Source organism: Mus musculus, chromosome 1, assembly GCF_000001635.26.
Source record: "Mus musculus strain C57BL/6J chromosome 1, GRCm38.p6 C57BL/6J".
NCBI lineage: Eukaryota > Metazoa > Chordata > Mammalia > Rodentia > Muridae > Mus > Mus musculus.
This window is the reverse complement of record NC_000067.6, coordinates 3,765,149-3,784,906: the sequence shown is the minus strand read 5'-3', so window position 1 is coordinate 3,784,906 and position 19,758 is coordinate 3,765,149. Positions and strand designations below refer to the sequence as shown.

General features: G+C 38.6%; 1 pseudogene; it reads left to right on the top strand.

Annotated features, from left to right (window-relative positions):
- Positions 1-973: 973 nt before the first annotated feature.
- Positions 974-1,031, top strand: Gm27396 (annotated as a pseudogene).
- The last annotated feature ends 18,727 nt before the right edge of the window (positions 1,032-19,758 follow it).

Sequence of the window (19,758 nt, the reverse complement as noted above, 5' to 3'; positions counted from 1 at the left end):
GTGGGAAATAACTTGGAAAACATGAGTTCATGAATGTATAAACAGGATTTCTCAATTATACAGAATATAAAAACACCCCACAAAGGGGAGGGAGAACTGGTTGAGACCATATTTAGGGGTTGAGGGATGGGGCTACCCACCAACCTCCAAAATTTTAACCCAGAATTGCTCCTGTCTGAAGGAAATACAGGGACAAAAAGTGGAGGAGAGACTGAAGGAAAGGTGGGGATTTATCCCACATGCAGACACCAAACCCACACCCTATTGCAGATGCCAAGAAGCGCTTGCTGACAGGAGCCTGATATAGTTGTCTCCTGAGAGGCTCTGCCAGATTCTGACCAATACAGATGTGGATGCTTGCAGCCAACCATCAGACTGAGCACAGAACCCCAATGGACCAGTTAGGGGAAATACTGAAGGAGCTGAAGGGACCTTATTTGGTATCAATGGAAGGGGAGGTGCTTGGTCCTGTGAAGGCTTGGTACCCCAGTGTAGAGGAATGCTAAGATGGTGAGGTGGGTGTGTGTAGGTGGGTGATCGAGCACCCTCATAGAAGCAGGGTAATGGGGTCGGGGGATAGGATAAGAGGTTTGCAGAGTGGAAACCGGGAAGGGGGATAACATTTGAAATGTAAATAAATAAAATACCAATTTTAAAAGTTAAAAAAAAAATCAATTCACTATGAATTGTATTAGTGATTTGAATGACCCGAAAGAACAGAGACAAAACAAAACAAAACAAACAAACAAAAACTACAAGACTTATAGTTCAAATAATGAAGGAGTACCAGAGCAGGAACCCACACAGCTAAGCTTATTGTTTGTGTTTACAAAGGCAAGCAGATTCTGAGTTCAAGGTGAGCCTGAAACACATTGAACTTAGGTCCAGGCTTGGAGGTATATGCCTTCAAATTCCTAAGGGAGTAGCTTATGCAAATAAAAGGTAAGATTTTGGTCTGCAATTAATGAGTTTTCAGAGAGCTCTTAGAATTTTTTTCTAGCAGGTTTTCTGGCTTTGTTCAGGAAACCCAGGAGCTATCCAGAGAGCTTTTAGAATATTTCTAGCAGGTTTTCTGATTTGGTGGGAAAAACCCAAGGACTATCCAGAGAGCTACTACCACTCTTTTAGAATTTTTCTAGCAGGTTTTCTGACTTTGATTGGTGCACTGGATAGTTTTGTGGGTCAACTTGACACAAGCTAGAGTTATCATGGAGAGAGGAGTTTCCCTTGAGGAAATGCCTCGATGAGATGGAGCTGTAAGGCATTTTCTCAATTATTGATCAAAGTGGGAGGGCCCAGCCCATAGTGGGTAGTATGGGCTGAGTTCTATAAGAAAGCTGAACAAGCCAGGGGAAGCAAGCCAGTGAGTAACAACCCTCCATGGCCTCTGCATCAGCTCCTGCTCCCTGACCTGCTTGAGTTCCAGTCCTGACTATCTTTGGTGATGAATAGCAATGTAAAAGTGTAAGCTGAATAAATCTTTTCCTCCCAACTTGCTTCTTGGTCAAGATGTTTGTGCAGGAATAGAAACCCTGACTAAGACAGATGGAAAATCTAAGAACTTTCTAGAGATGTATCTGAAGAGCCATCTTGAGTTTAGGACAGTGGTGTCAGTTTGCACCCACCATTAACTCCATGTCATCTCTTTCATTCCTTCACCATTCCCATTCATTCCTTTCTCAATACTTTCTCCTAACTGGAGGCTGGACATTGGCACCTGAAGGTCAACATGGAGGTAAAGACACTGGGTTTTCTTCTCACCTTGAATCTCTGAGACTATAAAATGAACCAAAAGGCAGAATTCTGTGGGATAGAGTTTTTCATGTTAATTATGGAGTACCAAAGATTCTGTCCTAGTGGCACCATAATGTAAAACTGTGCACACACCCTAAGCCAGTCTCCTTTTTCAACTTTCCATATGAACTTTCTTAGGATTGGCAATCAGTGAGACATGGTGTAAAAAGTCCACCGGCCCCTCTGTGATGTCATTGCAATTTAGTGGAAGGCATAATCATTTCAAAATGAATTTTTAATTAGCACACATTCACTGTATAAAAGAATGAGATGTATTATGAGATACACATATAGAGTGCTTTAATCCTATCCATCCCAATCCTATCTCTCCCACTGAGTCCCTATGTTTTGTTTTTTTTCCTGTTAAGTGATTTTATGCATATGTGAGAAAACATGATACTTTTCTTTCAGGGCCTGGTTGACTTTGGTTAACATGAAATCTTCGAATTCCATGTTTATCCTGAAAATAATATCATCTCATTCTTTTTAATGGATAGATCACACCTATATGTCTGTGGTTTGGCTGGATAGTCCTATTTCTAGTTGTCTGAAGACCTGACCCACTGACTGGTGGCTGCACCATTAGTATAGAATGGATATTTTCTTGGCACCTTTATCAGTAGTTTTGTTGTTTAGACTCTTCATGAGACCTGTTCTGACTGGGGTAAGGTAGAATTTCAATCTATTTTTGATTTGCATTTCCTTAATGTCTGAGGATGTTGAACATTTTTCATATGTTTGTCATTTGTCCTTTTTCAATAATTTGAAAATTTTAGAAAATGTCATACTATATACAATGTACATATTTACTCCTCATTATGTTCTCCTATGTCCCTCTAAATTTTGCTGATCCCCTCTTCTTTCTCAATTAGTGTACTTTCTTTTTCATCTGTGTGTGTGTGTGTGTGTGTGTGTATGTGTGTGTGTGGTCTTGTACAGAAGATCATAGCTACTGTGGGTTGCAATTGCACTGGCTGTGCCATATCCAGATGATAGTATTTCATAGTACTCTTTGTCATCCCTTGACTCTTACAAGTCTTTCTGCCCACACTAAGTGATATTCCCTAGGCTTCAGGGTAGGTGATACTGATGTCTTATTTAAACACCCCTAGAACAGTCTTCAGTGTTCAGTGAAGCCCCATTTTAAATTCATTCACTATTTATTGATTAGTTTTGGGGGAATATGGGGGTCTTTGGCTCAATATTTTTGAATTCTTTATTTATTCTAAATGTTCATCTCCTGTTGAGTAGCCAGCAGATTTTCTCTCATTGTGTAAATTGTCATTTTACTCTAATGGTTTCCTTTGCTGTGCACAGGCATTATAATTTCAAGTAATCCTAGTCTCAATTACCCCCATTTTTTTGGCTATTATTTTCTGAGATACCATGTTTTGATTTAGAAACCCCATTACCTAGGTCTTAGAGGACTCCCACTATTTTCCTCTGGTAGTTTCAAGGCATGAGGTTTCATATTAAAACTTTGTTCCATTTTGAGTTGATTTTTGTACAGGGTGTGAGATACAATTTCATTCTTTTGCATGTGGATATCCAGATTCATCAGCACCATTTGCTCCAACATACTTTTGACTCCTTGTTGAAAAGCCCATGAGTGTAGTTGCATGGTTTTATTTATGCTATCTTGGTACTATCCTATTGTTCTCCAAATAATTTGTGTTATTATCTTGTTTTGATACAATTTTTACAGTGTTAAGGATCAAGTACATGACTTTGTATGCATTAAATGCACAGGCTATCCCTGAGCTCTGCTCAAAGCAGTTTTTGAAAATCAGATTTGACAATACACCTTTGTGGATAAAATTTGTGTTCCACTATCATGGGACCATTTAGAGGAGGACATGTTGATTTTTCTGAAGGAAGTGGTCTCATCAGGAGATAAGTTTGATAATTGTCTTCTCAGTTCTCATCCCTTTCACTTGGGAACAATTGGTGAAATGCTACTTGAGATGAAGAGTTTGGGAAGCCACAGATCTTTGTTCTTCATTATTTTAAAACACAGAGGAAAGCAATGGTACATACTTTTAGTGGTTCTATAAATAAAATACTTCCTCTTCCTCTTAATGGAGACAGATGGATCGAGCCCTACTGAGTAGCCATTAAGAGAAACTGTCTGATCGGTATGTCTTTCACTGCACTGAGGATGATAAATGACTCTGGAGGCCAATGCCGTCTAATGGACATGTTCCTCACTACACATTTTGTATGTTTAAAAATTCCCAGAACTGTCTCTTATTTCTGGATTAAATTTTAATTAAACTGAAATTCATTTGATTTTTATTTTAGAATTAGGAAAATTGGAACAAATCTCTGTGTGTGTGTCCCTCCCCTACTTCCCGTGCCCCTGTCTCTTTCTCTGTCTTCCTTCCTTTTTCCATGCCAAACACATCCAGTAATGCATAACTGAATTATACTTGGCAAGATGCTCTGTCTTTACATCCCTCATCACCCTTGGGCACCAGAGAAACCAAGTCAGAGAACTAGAAAATGCTGCCTATATGATCTAGCTCAAAAGCCTTGGGTTGGCATCCAAAGGTTCTGTCATGGATCATGGCTTCTTTTTTTTTAATGTAATTTAAAATTTGGTGTGAGATTTCCTACACAAGCCCTTTTTGAGATATGCTATGCTTGGACTTTTACTGTGAGATATTTCTTCTTTTTCCTGCACACCCAGTTAAGGAAGCAGTTTTTTGTATCGAGGTGACATGGCAAATTCATTTCAAAACTGGGACGCTGCCCACATGTCAGGTTCCTGACTTCCAACTTACTCCACTACTCTAGCAGACACCAAGACAAAACATCTAGGGCCCAAGATAAAGCCAGAATCTTACCTGAGCAGGAAGATTTCTTTGTGTTCTCACAATATGAACTAACCAGTACCCCGAGCTCTTGACTCTAGCTGCATATGTATCAAAAGATGGCCTAGTTGGCCATCACTGGAAAGAGAGGCCCATTGGACTTTCGAACTTTATATGCCCCAGTACAGGGTAACGCCAGGGCCAAAAAGGGGGAGTGGGTGGGTAGAGGAGTGGGGGGGGGTGGGGTGGGTATGGGGGACTTTTGGGATAGCATTGGAAATGTAAATGAGCTAAATACCTAATTTTAAAAAGAAAGAAAGAAAGAAAGAAAGAAAGAAAGAAAGAAAGAAAGAAAGAAAGAAAGAAAGAAAGAAAGGAAGAAAGAAAGAAAGAAAGAAAGAAAGGAAAATGATTCTCCCTCACTGTGGAAACTGCTCTGGATATTTCTGGGGGGACATTACCGGGAAGTCTATTCTGGCTTATACTGCCTTTGTTTGCTGATGGGATGGGATCACCTTTGCACCTCACCAGGAACTGAAAAGAAAAAAAAAAAAAAAAAAGGAGTAGTCTAGCAGGAGATTCGAGACCAGGACCAGCCTCTTTTTTGCTAAATATGGATCAGACCCTACAGTGAGAAACAGCTGCCACAAGGCCTGCTCTCTCCCGCCCCCATCTCCACTCCAAATTGATTTTGTGCATCCTGTTTTTCTGTGCTTGACAAAGAAAGCAAAAGTAACGTGCTGTCAGTGGACAGTTGCCAAAAAGCAGAGTGGCCTTAAAACAAAAACAAAAACAAAACTGCTTCAAATTTCCAACTGTAGTTCAAAGTCACTTTGCAAGCAGCCACTGCATTATGCTAATAATATGCTAAATCATTAAGGTCTTCCTACTTATCTATTGATTGTTTAAGTAGAATGTTATGGCAGGGAACTATTGGTGTGAGGGGTATTGATTCAGTCTCAGTGTGTTCTTAAGCAGGCAGCTTTGCTGCACTCATTACGCTAACTCTGATGTATTGCCTTTTCATAAGCCATTTCATCTAAACCAATGGCATTGAGAAATGGCAGACTTTTGAGAATTTTATATTGCTAGGGAATAAAACAAAAAACTATAGAACTTCGTGTAAAAATAGTATTAATAAGCATGTATTTACTCGTTTTCATAAGCCGAGCAGACCACCAAGAATTTTCCCTCTACTTGGAGAATAGCCCATCCTCTTTGTCATTTGGTGCAACCAGGAAGTAGAAAGGTCAAATTACTTCTAAACAAGTACCTAGTGGTAGCTGTTTTCTTAGGTGAACTCAGATAACTCCAAAACAAAGTATTTGCATTTAAACAAGCTCATGAACTTTGTAAGGAATAATTTAATGTCTTTGCAGCTATGTTTGAAGTACCAGATGAAGATCAGTTAACTAAGTTAAAAAGCCAGCTCTTCCCCCATGGCTCAAGATAAAGAGCATTGCATATGAGTGAATCTAACTTTAAAATGGCCCTAGTTGGAGTAGTAACAATGATACATAAACAGACACACTTTAATAACCCCAGAGCCCCATGCATAGTAAAGGGATGCCTGGGCACACATGCTGACCACTTAGGTAAACTTCCAAGGAAGCTGAAAGGATCAAGGCCCAAGGGATTATAAGTACTTAAACACAGTCCAGCTAGTGTGTGAAAATGAAAGTTGGTGTTTAAGTTCAAGAAAGTGACAGGAGGCATTTAAACTGAGCATCATGGAGAATTCTTTGCTGAGAGAAGTTTGAGAAATCAACAAAAATTGAAATGCAGAATCTGGTTACCACCAGCTTTGTGTAGGGCCAATTCTCTTTCTTCACACCGTTAAGAGCTATTCATAAGTTTTACCTTTAAAGAGAAACACTAAAATGGGATTTGAATCGCTCTGAATTATCTGATTACTCATTATAGATAATACAAAAGACACATCTTTTTTTTTCAAGTCTAGAAATTAATTATGGAAAAAATTTATTGGTTCACTCTTTAGGTTCTCATCCAGTCATATTAATTTAAAAAGTAGAAATCTTTAACCTTAACACGCATCTGAATATGAATCTTCCTCTAGATTTTTCCAGGACTACACAGAAAAATTGAATGCAACCAACTATAGCCCGTGGTTGCTATTTTGTAGGATTTTTTTTCCCACTGTTTCCACACCCTGGTTTATCCCTCAAACACTATATAGAATAGAGTGAGAGATTTCTGAAACTTATTCACTTCCTTTTGTTTGTTCTATGTCGATGGTTATTAAAATCTACCACCAACCTACCTAAACATCCTAATGACACAATCTGCCTATCAGGGTGCTAGCATTTATATACTCTCTAAAAAATTCCCAAAATTCCAAATGTCACACAACGTCAGAAACTCTCTGCAGCTGGCAAAATCATTCCTCTGCTTTAGCATGAGGCAAATCATAGTCAGCTGCAGCAAGCCACCTGAGGTGGCCCTATATCCCAATAGAGATTAAAATAAAGACATATTCTTATAATAATTCTGTATTTTTAAAGAAATGAAAACTGCAGAATTCTCACTACAACCAACACTAATTTTCCACTCACTTCCACACCAATCAGCTTCCTGTTAGTCAGAGACCATTATTAACCACATGCGTCAATGGATAGCTCTCTGTCAATGGAGACATTCTTGTTGTCTTTGCTTTAAGCTTCAAAAAGTCTTTTCCAATTTTGAGACTATTTTTCCTTCTAGAGTACATTCTCAAATCCACATTTTCATTTATTAATTCCTTTTATGTATGTACAAATTTCTACATACAAGATTATTCTCTTTTACCTTAACTTGTTTTACTAATCTTTGGGCTCTGTTCAAAGTCCTTTTAGAGATCTGTTTCTCCTTTTGTGCTTTTACTCTCCTTATGAAAGTATTTAATTAACGCACTTAAAAGTAAAGTTTCATAACAGTCTTCTTGCTGTATTCTATGCACCTTGGTTTCTGAAACTCTGATTAGGGGCAGCAAGGCAATGAAGAAAGGAGAGACACACAGAGAGGTGTACAATAAATCCAGGGTCAAGTCAGGTCTACTATTACTGAAACCTGGCATACATTTACTAGGTATAGTACAAAGGCAGGGGTTAGTTAGTCCTAGTATGTGTAGCTCAGCAGTCAAGGGGTATAAACATCCCAGATGAGGAAGGTGCAATTGTTTCTTTCCATGATGATCAGTTATGGACTTTGTATTGGTTACTATCTACTAAAAAAATAAGCTTCTATTATGGAGATTGAGGGATGGGTTAAGAACTCAAGGGTAGTTTATTGCTATACCCATTTCTAAGTATAACAGACCTAGGCATCCATGGGTTTAGGCACAATTTAACAGTACCAGGCCTCATCTTGTGGAATAGACTTTAATTCCAATTGGAAAGTAGTTAGATCCTCCCACAATATTTATGCTTCTCTGGAATCATCGGACAAAATTTTCTTGACCAGTTATTATCAAGAGTGACAGGGTTCATAGCTGAGTAAAAGTATTAATTAGTTTTCTTTTCTCTCTTGGTAGTAAGGATAACACCTTCCCACACAGTAAAAATTTTCTAGTAAGATCACATTATCAGGTCAGCATAAGGTTGATTTCGCTATGTCCTACATCTCAGATATGTGGTATCTTCAACAATTCGCTATTACCATAAAGTTCTGGAGAGTAACCAAGAGCAATGACAACAGCCTGCAATATCTAGGGAGATCTGTATAGACCCTACTAATCAACAACTCAAAAAGAGGTTACTCATAACTGGAACTGGACTTTTTATTTGATAGCCTGTAGTGTCTTGAGGCATTGTACCCTCATTATAGAGTAACTACATTGGAAGTCCTCCTACATATGTCCAGACATGTATTTTAGGACAGTGCTACAGTAGTAGGTTTCCTAATGGGATTGTGAAAGTTCTCATTGTGAGTAGTACCTCCCACACCCTCTTCTGCATTCTGTCCTATTATCCCTACCCATTAATGATTCCTATTTCATTATTATTCTTCCCCTCTTCAACTACTAACTTCCATCCTAATTTTTTTTTAAGAGAAAAAGCAGAATTGCAACACTTTTTATTGGAAATGGTTTTCATAAGTTATGTTCTATATGAAATATCATGATATTTTAAAAATTCAAAAATGATAGCATTTTTAATATCAGTTCAAGAGACATTTGTTTCATATCTCCTACGTAAGTCGTGCACACGGTATATGGAATCAAGTGAGTCATACCATGCCAGAAGCTTTCCATCTGGTTCCTGCAAGGTCGTTCTCACAACCTTTCTCCTGACCTTTTGTCCTTAGCATATGAACATGTTTCTCATCTAAAGTTAAAAACAAATTTCCTTTCATTGCACTTATACCCACATATAATTGATATTTTCTGCTTCACAGTCAAACTTTTAAAAATGGTATTTTTTTTCTTATTTTTACTTCTGCCTACCAAGTGTTCTGGTCCATTGCACCCCATTCTACCTAGTAGCATATCACTGATATTTTTTCACACTTTGGGCAAAATATAATATAACCTACCACTGAAAAATTCATCACTTACCTTATACTTGGATATGTACCTTCCTTACTGGATTGATGCCTATAGGTAAAATATCATGTTTAACTTTTTTTCAAATCATATTAAATTACTGTTTATATTGCTCTTACCTGCTTTTGACTCACAGAAATATCAATTTATCATCAATTTACTATTTTAATATCCTTTAGCACCGAACATGGATTAATAGCACAAAGTTTAATTAGCATTCACAATCTGAATTAAAGTATATCATATCTATAATATAATTTATCAATTGCTAAATCTCAAGCTTACTTTTGTTTTTCTGAATTTATCTTGTGTTTGATTTTCAAAGCTCCAAAAATCAAAATAAACTTTACTGAAAGAAAAAAAATATTTATTACAATTATAATTATATTACACAAATATAATTATAATACAAAATTATATTATTTATCTATTACAATTCTAATATACTATAAATATTTTCCTAAAGTCTAGTGAAGGCACAGCATAGATATATGAACTAAGACATATTTAAGTCTTTGTGAATATATTACAAATACTAAAATTTTAGTAAAATTTAAATATTGTCTTAATTTCCTCAGATGAAGTGTTAAGATGAGAGCCATACCCAGACTTTATGAACACATGGCTTGTACTGTGCCCAGAGAATTTCTAACAATTCCTAGGCCTAGACCAGAATGCTTTGGGCCTTTGCACAATCTAATCTTCTGCAAGCGCAGACCAAGAAGGCTTTCATCCACTATCTGCTAACCTGGGCCCACAATGTTTTAGCCTCCAGAACTTAGTGATGAATAAACTCACCCTTTCTAGCACTTTTTGAATTCTAGCTGGCTGGTTGAATTCAGCTGTTCTGGCTCAAACTCCTCTGTAAGCTGGCTGATTCAAGTTGGCTTCTTTCAGCTTCTGACTGATTTGCTTTGCTTAGAAGCTCCAAACTAAACTGAACTCTCATTTTGCCTCTCTGTCTCTCTTTGTTCTCTCTCTGTCTCTCTCTGTCTCTCTCTCTCTCTCTCTCTCTCTCTCTCTCCCTTTATCCCTCTCTCTTTGTCTCTCTGTCTCTCTCTTCCACTCCTTTCTCTGTATCTGTCTCTGTCTCTCTCTGTTTGTGTGTGTGTGTGTGTGTGTGTGTGTGTGTGTGTGTGTGTGTGTGTATGAATCTGGAGAGCAGAGGACAACTTTGGGTCTTGTTCCTTAGGCTTTGTCCAATATTGCTTTTATTGGCTCGTTCAGCACTTGGAAACTACCCAAGAAGGTTAGGTGTACAGGCCAGTGAGCACCAGGGATCCACTTATCTCTGACTCCCAAACACTAGTATTGTAAATATTTTGTACCATGGCCATCTTTTAAAAGATATTTTATGAACATGTTAGTGTGTGTGTTTACCTGAGTGTAAAAATGTGCATAATATGTTTGTGTGGTGCCCATGGAGATTAGAAGCTAGAGTTACAAGCAGTCATGAACTGCCTGATGTGGTACAGGATAACAAAACTCAAATTTGGGCAAGGGCATCAAGTGTTTTTAGCTACTGAGCTGTCTCATATACATGCTCAAGTCTGTTCATTGTGATCCAGAGCCTCCTCCTGGCTGCTTGCAAAAGCCAATCTTCTCCTTCCTGTCAAGAACTATCTACTCTTCCAGCATCAACTCTGCCTACATGATGCTATTCTTCCCACCATGATAATGGTATGAACCTCTAAAATTGTAAGCCAGCCCCAGTTAAATATTTGCCTTTATAAAAGTTACCTTTGTCATGTTTTCTTCACAACAGTGAAACCCTAAGACATGCCAGCACTTAAGAATCAAATTTGTAATTTGTTTTTAAAATCATAATCTATATTTATCTTTCTTACCACAGGGTAACATCTGTGTGTATTATATGGCTTCTACAATATTTGACATCTATATTACATGGTTTCTAGTAATTTTTCTAACTTTGAGAGTTGGTAGGTTATTTTTCTACCGCTGATGAAATGAGCCAATTTAAGACAGATTAGATAATATTAAAGGCAGTTTTATTTGGAAGCTACTCTCAGGCAGGGACTTCACTGGCACCAAGGACCAAGGCGAGGGAAGACTCCATGGGGAGAAGGGGGAAAGTAGGGAAGGACAAAGAAAGAGAGAAAGGAGCCTATGCACAGAGAGAGGAGAGAGAGCAAGAGAGACCAAAATGTCTGGATTATAAAGGGAGGGTCTCTAGGAAAGGGCATCCCAGCCCCTGGGCCAGAAAGTTCTTGTTGGGAGCAGGGTGTGCCACATAAAACTGAGGGATTCTGAGAGGTCAGGTCTGCTTCAGTATGTAAAATATGTACCTTAGTCTCTTGTCCTGGGCATGTGAAACAACACAAGTTTTATTCACTTTAAACCTTTTGTACAAATAAGAATTAGAAACATGGTCTAAGACTCTGGGGAGCCTTAGCTTAACAGGGGCTTCCTGAGTCAACCACATGGAGCCAGAATCAATGCAAAAAGCAAGAAGAATTTATTGTTCCAGTGAACTGCAGTGTCAGACCTGAAGGAGAGGCAGTGACCACCAGCACTGGTTTGGCGAGTTTTTATATGGTTTCCAGGGGCAGAATATCAGTATCAGCAACTGGGCACAACATGATTAGTGAAAAATGCACCCTTTAAACTGATTGGTCTTTAAGGAATGAGGTTACAAGGACTTCCCTTGTCTGACGGTGGGCAACAGTCAGTTTTGTGGAATGTTTCCCCACCTGCAGGTAGCTTCCACCCTGTTGTCTGAGAAATGTTAATTAGCCTCTCCCTTCCAGAGGGGCAAGTGTTTCATGATCTTCCCAAAGTTCCTACGATGACCTTTTCAATGGACCTTCTGTCTAGCTGGAAGCCATATCTGCAGAAAGCAGGAAACCTTTGTGACTTTCAATCTCTTTAAAAAATGGAATTCATTTTTCCTTTGTCTGAGTTAATAACATTTCTCCAATTTTCTTTTCAACAGCTTGGTTATGATCTTGGATGATTTTGTTGTTGCTATTATATTTTTCCCTTTATGCAGTTCAATCGGTAAACTCTATTGTATTCTTTTCTACATTACTAATAAAACATAATTTTAAATAAGTTAGTACACTAGAAGGAAATATATGCAATATAGATTCCTTGCTAGAAGTACGAAAAACTTGTGTAGAAAAATGGTTTAGATATTTGCCAGATGGGAGGAAGGTAAGTCCCTTGACCTCACCTCCCACCCATTTCTGGTGTTCTCTGCAGGGAAAGTTGAGGAAGTAAAATCGGAGGAAAGGTCATTTTTCTATATTCTCAAGGGGGGAGTATTCAGGCAATCCAAGTTGTTTGCTCTTCTCCTATGAAAGCATATCACAATAACAATATACACCAATCCTAGCAGAAAGAATATCCCAAATAATGTAGAAAAGGAAGCCATCATTATCATGTAGACAATGTGTGACGTTCACCTCCATGGGTTCTTGTGGATACACTGTTGGTTAGAATAAAGTGACCCAAATAAAGACTGAAGTAATGCATTGCAAAAAAGGTTCAAATAACAGTGCTTAATTTAGAGAAATGGTCATAATTGTGCAACTATCACACATTCACACACTTTTCATTAATTTCTAATAAGAAGAACCACAAATCTTCGGCTCCAGACAACCGGCCACCTTCCTGGTGAGAGCACAGGGGTCCGCCCGGCCCGAGAGGTTTGTGCCTCAGGCCCCGGCAGTAGCCTCCTTGGCTCCGGGACTCCGCAGAGGGCAGGCTGCACGGGTGAGGGTGTGGAAAACAGAGGCCAGCCGTTTCTGAGACAGGCGAGAGCCAGAGAGCTTCTGAGGTGGCGCCATCTTCGGCTACAGACAACCAGCCACCTTCCTGGCCAAAGCAACACAGCTTCTGGGAAAGATCCTGTTTTGGGCCTTCATCTTCAGCCAGGAGGAGGTCCAAACACCAGATAACTGTGCACCTTCCCTGAAAGAGGAGAGCTTGCCTGCAGAGACTGCTCTGACCACTGAAACTCAGAGGAGAGAGCTAGTCTCCCACGTCTGCTGATAGAGGGTAACAAAATCAACAGAGGAACAATCTCTAAACAAAGACAACTATAACAACTAACTCCAGAGATTGCCAGATGGCGAAAGGTAAACATAAGAATCCTACTAACAGAAACCAGGACCACTCACCATCATCAGAACCCAGAACGCCCACTTCAACCAGTCCAGGGCATCCTAACACACCTGAAAAGGTAGACTTGGATTTAAAAGCATATCTCATGATGATGGTAGAGGACATGAAGAAGGAATTTAATAACTCACTTAAAGAAATACAGGAGAACACTGCTAAAGAGTTATAAGTCCTTGAAGAAAAACAGGAAAACACATCCAAACAGGTGATAGAAATGAACAAAACCATACTAGACCTAAAAAGGGAAGTAGACACAATAAAGAAAACCCAAAGTGAGGCAACGCTGGAGATAGAAACCCTAGGAAAGAAATCTGGAACCATAGATGCCAGCATCAGCAACAGAATACAAGAGATGGAAGAGAGAATCTCAGGTGCAGAAGATTCCATAGAGAACATCGGCACAACAATCAAAGAAAATGGAAAATGCAAAAAGATCCTAACTCAAAACATCCAGGAAATCCAGGACACAATGAGAAGACCAAACCTACGGATAATAGTAGATGAGAATGAAGATTTTCAACTCAAAGGACCAGCAAACATCTTCAACAAAATTATTGAAGAAAACTTCCCAAATCTAAAGAAAGAGATGCCCATGAACATACAAGAAGCCTACAGAACTCCAAATAGACTGGACCAGAAAAGAAATTCCTCCTGACACATAATAATCAGAACATCAAATGCACTAAATAAAGATAGAATACTAAAAGCAGTAAGGGAAAAAGGTCAAGTAACATATAAAGGCAAGCCTATCAGAATTACACCAAATTTTTCACCAGAGACTATGAAAGCCAGAAGAGCCTGGACAGATGTTATACAGACACTAAGAGAAGACAAATTCCAGCCCAGGCTACTATACCCAGCCAAACTCTCAATTACCATAGATGGAGAAACCAAAGTATTCCACGACAAAACTAAATTCACGCATTATCTCTCCACGAATCCAGCCCTTCAAAGGATAATAACAGAAAAAAACCAATACAAGGACGGGAACCACGCCCTAGAAAACACAAGAAGATAATCCCTCAACAAACCTAAAATAAGATAGCCACAAGAACAGAATGCCAACTTTAACAACAAAAATAACAGGAAGCAACAATTACTTTTCCTTAATATCTCTTAATATCAATGGTCTAAACTCCCCAATAAAAAGAATAGACTAACAGACTGGCTACACAAACAGGACCCAACATTCTGCTGCTTACAGGAAACCCATCTCAGGGAAAAAGACAGACACTACCTCAGAGTAAAAGGCTGGAAAACAATTTTCCAAGCAAATGGTCTGAAGAAACAAGCTGGAGTAGCCATTTTAATCGACTTCCAACCCAAAGTTATCAAAAAAGACAAGGAGGGACACTTCATACTCATTAAAGGTAAAATCCTCCAAGAGGAACTCTCAATTCTGAATATCTACGCTCCAAATTCAAGGGCAGCCACATTCATTAAAGACACTTTAGTAAAGCTCAAAGCACACGTTGCACCTCACACAATAATAGTGGGACTTCAACACACCACTTTCATCAATGGACAGATCGTAAATACAGAAACTAAACAGGGACACAGTGAAACTAACAGAAGTTATGAAACAAATGCACCTGACCGATATCTACAGAACATTTTATCCTAAAACAAAAGGATATACCTTCTTCTCAGCACCTCACGGGACCTTCTCCAAAATTGACCATATAATTGGTCACACAACAGGCCTCAACAGATACAAAAATATTGAAATTGTCCCATGTATTCTATCAGACCACCATGGCCTAAGGCTGAACTTCAATAACAACATAAATAATGGAAAGCCAACATTCACGTGGAAACTGAACAACACTCTTCTCAATGATACCTTGGTCAAGGAAGGAATAAAGAAAGAAATTAAAGACTTTTTAGAGTTTAATGAAAATGAAGCCACAATGTACCCAAACCTATGGGACACAATGAAAGCATTTCTAAGAGGGAAACTCATAGCTCTGAGTGCCTCCAAGAAGAAAGGGGAGAGAGCACATACTAGCAGCTTGACAACACATCTAAAAGCTCTAGAAAAAAAGGAAGCAAATTCACCCAAGAGGAGTAGACGGCAGGAAATAATCAAACTCAGGGGTGAAATCAACCAAGTGGAAACAAGAAGAACTATTCAAAGAATTAACCGAACAAGGAGTTGGTTCTTTGAGAAAATCAACAAGATAGATAAACCCTTAGCTAGACTCACTAGAGGGCACAGGGACAAAATCATAATTAACAAAATCAGAAATGAAAAGGGAGACATAACAACAGATCCTGAAGAAATCCAAAATACCATCAGATCCTTCTACAAAAGGCTATACTCAACAAAACTGGAAAACCTGGACGAAATGGACAAATTTCTGGACAGATACCAGGTACCAAAGTTGAATCAGGATCAAGTTGACCATCTAAAAAGTCCCATATCACCTAAAGAAATAGAAGCAGTTATTAATAGTCTCCCAGCCAAAAAAAGCCCAGGACCAGACAGGTTTAGTGCAGAGTTCTATCAGACCTTCAAAGAAGATCTAATTCCAGTTCTGCACAAACTATTTCACAAAATAGAAGTAGAAGGTACTCTACCCAACTCATTTTATGAAGCCACTATTACTCTGATACCTAAACCACAGAAAGACCCAACAAAGATTGAGAACTTCAGACCAATTTCTCTTATGAATATCGATGCAAAAATCCTCAATAAAATTCTCGCTAACCGAATCCAAGAACACATTAAAGCAATCATCCATCCTGACCAAGTAGGTTTTATTCCAGGGATGCAGGGATGGTTTAATATATGAAAATCCATCAATGTAATCCATTAGATAAACAAACTCAAAGACAAAAACCACATGATCATCTCGTTAGATGTGGAGAAAGCATTTGACAAGATCCAACACCCATTAGTGATAAAAGTTTTAGAAAGATCAGGAATTCAAGGCCCATACCTAAACATGATAAAAGCAATCTACAGCAAACCAGTAGCCAACATCAAAGTAAATGAAGAGAAGCTGGAAGCAATCCCACTAAAATAAGGGACTAGACAAGGCTGCCCACTTTCTCCCTACCTTTTCAACATAGTACTTGAAGTATTAGCCAGAGCAATTCGACAACAAAAGGATATCAAGGGGATACAAATTGGAAAAGAGGAAGTCAAAATATCACTTTTTGCAGATGATATGATAGTATATATAAGTGACCCTAAAAATTCCACCAGAGAACTCCTAAACCTGATAAACAGCTTCGGTGAAAGTAGCTGGATATAAAATAAACTCAAACAAGTCAATGGCCTTTCTCTATACAAAGAATAAACAGGCTGAGAAAGAAATTAGGGAAACAACACCCTTCTCAATAGTCACAAATAATATAAAATATCTTGGCGTGACTCTAACTAAGGAAGTGAAAGATTTGTATGATAAAAACTTCAAATCTCTGAAGAAAGAAATTAAAGAAGATCTCAGAAGATGGAAAGATCTCCCATGCTCATGGATTGGCAGGATCAACATTGTAAAAATGGCTATCTTGCCAAAAGCAATCTACAGATTCAATGCAATCCCCACCAAAATTCCAACTCAATTCTTCAACGAATTAGAAGGAGCAATTTGCAAATTCATCTGGAATAACAAAAAACCTAGGATAGCAAAAACTCTTCTCAAGGATAAAAGAACCTCTGGTGGAATCACCATGCCTGACCTAAAGCTTTACTACAGAGCAATTGTGATAAAAACTGCATGGTACTGGTATTGAGACAGACAAGTAGACCAATGGAATAGAATTGAAGACCCAGAAATGAACCCACGCACCTATGGTCACTTGATCTTCGACAAGGGAGCTAAAACCATCCAGTGGAAGAAAGACAGCATTTTCAACAATTGGTGCTGGCAGAACTGGTTGTTATCATGTAGAAGAATGCGAATCGATCCATACTTATCTCCTTGTACTAAGGTCAAATCTAAGTGGATCAAGGAACTTCACATAAAACCAGAGACACTGAAACTTATAGAGGAGAAAGTGGGGAAAAGCCTTGAAGATATGGGCACAGGGGAAAAATTCCTGAACAGAACAGCAATGGCTTGTACTGTAAGATTGAGAATTGACAAATGGGACCTAATGAAACTCCAAAGTTTCTGCAAGGCAAAAGACACCGTCAGTAAGACAAAAAGACCACCAACAGATTGGGAAAGGATCTTTACCTATCCTAAATCAGATAGGGGACTAATATCCAACATATATAAAGAACTCAAGAAGTTGGACTTCAGAAAATCAAATAACCCCATTAAAAAATGGGGCTCAGAACTGAACAAAGAATTCTCACCTGAGGAATACCGAATGGCAGAGAAGCACCTGAAAAAATATTCAATATCCTTAATCATCAGGGAAATGCAAATCAAAACAACCCTGAGATTCCACCTCACACCAGTCAGAATGGCTAAGATCAAAAATTCAGGTGACAGCAGATGCTGGCGTGGATGTGGAGAAAGAGGAACACTCCTCCATTGTTGGTGGGATTGCAGGCTTGTACAACCACTCTGGAAATCAGTCTGGCGGTTCCTCAGAAAATTGGACATTGTACTACCAGAGGATCCAGCAATACCTCTCTTGGGCATATATCCAGAAGATGCCCCAACTGGTAAGAAGGACACATGCTCCATTTTGTTCATAGCAGCCTTATTTATAATAGCCAGAAGCTGGAAAGAACCTAGATGCCCCTCAACAGAGGAATGGATACAGAAAATGTGGTACATCTACACAATGGAGTCCTACTCAGCTATTAAAAAAATGAATTTATGAAATTCCTAGCCAAATGGATGGACCTGGAGAGCATCATTCTGAGTGAGTTAACACATTCACAAAGGAACTCACACAATATGTACTCACTGATAAGTGGATATTAGCCCCAAACCTAGGATACCCAAGATATAAGATACAATTTGCTAAACACATGAAACTCAAGAAGAATGAAGACTGAAGTGTAGACACTATGCCCCTCCTTAGAATTGGGAACAAAACACCCATGGAAGGAGTTACAGAGACAAAGTTTGGAGCTGAGATGAAAGGATGGACCATGTAGAGACTGCCATATCCAGGGATCCACCCCATAATCAGTATCCAAACACTGACACCATTGCATACACTAGCAAGATTTTATTGAAAGGACCCAGATGTAGCTGTCTCTTGTGAGACTATGCCGGGGCCTAGCAAACACAGAAGTGGATGCTCACAGTCAGCTAATGGATGGATCACAGGGCTCCCAATGGAGGAGCTAGAGAAAGTAGCCAAGGAACTAAAGGGATCTGCCACCCTATAGGTGGAACAACATTATGAACTAACCAGTACCCCGGAGCTCTTGACTCTAGCTGCATATGTATCAAAAGATTGCCTAGTCGGCCATCACTGGAAAGAGAGGCCCATTGGACACACAAACTTTATATGCCCCAGTACAGGGGAACGCCAGGGCCAAAAAGGGGGAGTGGGTGGGTAGGGGAGTGGGGGTGGGTGGGTATGGGGGACTTTTGGTATAGCATTGGAAATGTAAACGAGCTAAATACCTAATAAAAAATGGAAAAAAAAAAAAAAAGAAGAACCACAAAACCATTTAAGGGGAATGCAGGGAATTGTGTTCTACAACCGAGCAGTTTGAAGCCAACTGATAAATTGCCTTAGTCATTGGCGGTAGCCTTCTGAAATTGAGGTGGATGTAAAATTTTCTAGTTTTGACTATAGATAATTTAACCGAATAGAAAATCAATAAGATAGTTCTGAACTTAACACTCCTGTCCAATGAACCTAGCAGGTATAAGCAGGACTTCCAACTCACCAGCAATATAACATTCTTTCATACTGTGCGTGAGTGCTCTCCATAATGAAATATGTATTAGGGAATGAAGGAAGGATTGAAAACTCTGAAGAACTGAAGTAATTAACTAGCATCATGTAGATCATAGTAGTATGATATCAAAACCTGTGTGACTAAATAAAACATTAATAGGAAGTTTATAACAATAAATGTCTATATCGAAAAAATGAATAAAAAATCCCAAAGAAACAGCCTAACATTACTTTTCAATTAAATAACTCAAAACAAGGCAAACCTAAAGTTAACAAGATAGGAGAAATTTAAGAATAAGAATAAGAATAAGAATAAGAATAAGAATAAGAATAAGAATAAGAATAAGAATAAGTATAAGAATAAGAATAAGAATAAGAATAAGAATAAGAATAAGAATAAGAATAAGTATAAGAATAAGAATAAGAATAAGAATAAGAATAAGAATAAGAATAAGAATAAGAATAAGAATAAGAATAAGAATAAGATAACCTAGAGAAAATGGATAAATTGCTAGATGAAAACAACCTAGCAATAGCACAGCAGAAAGGAACAGGAAACCTTTACGAATTAGTAACAATAAAGTTTAAGAATAAAGTGCAGGGCTGGAGAGATGTCTCAGAGGTTAAGAGCACTGACTGTTCTTC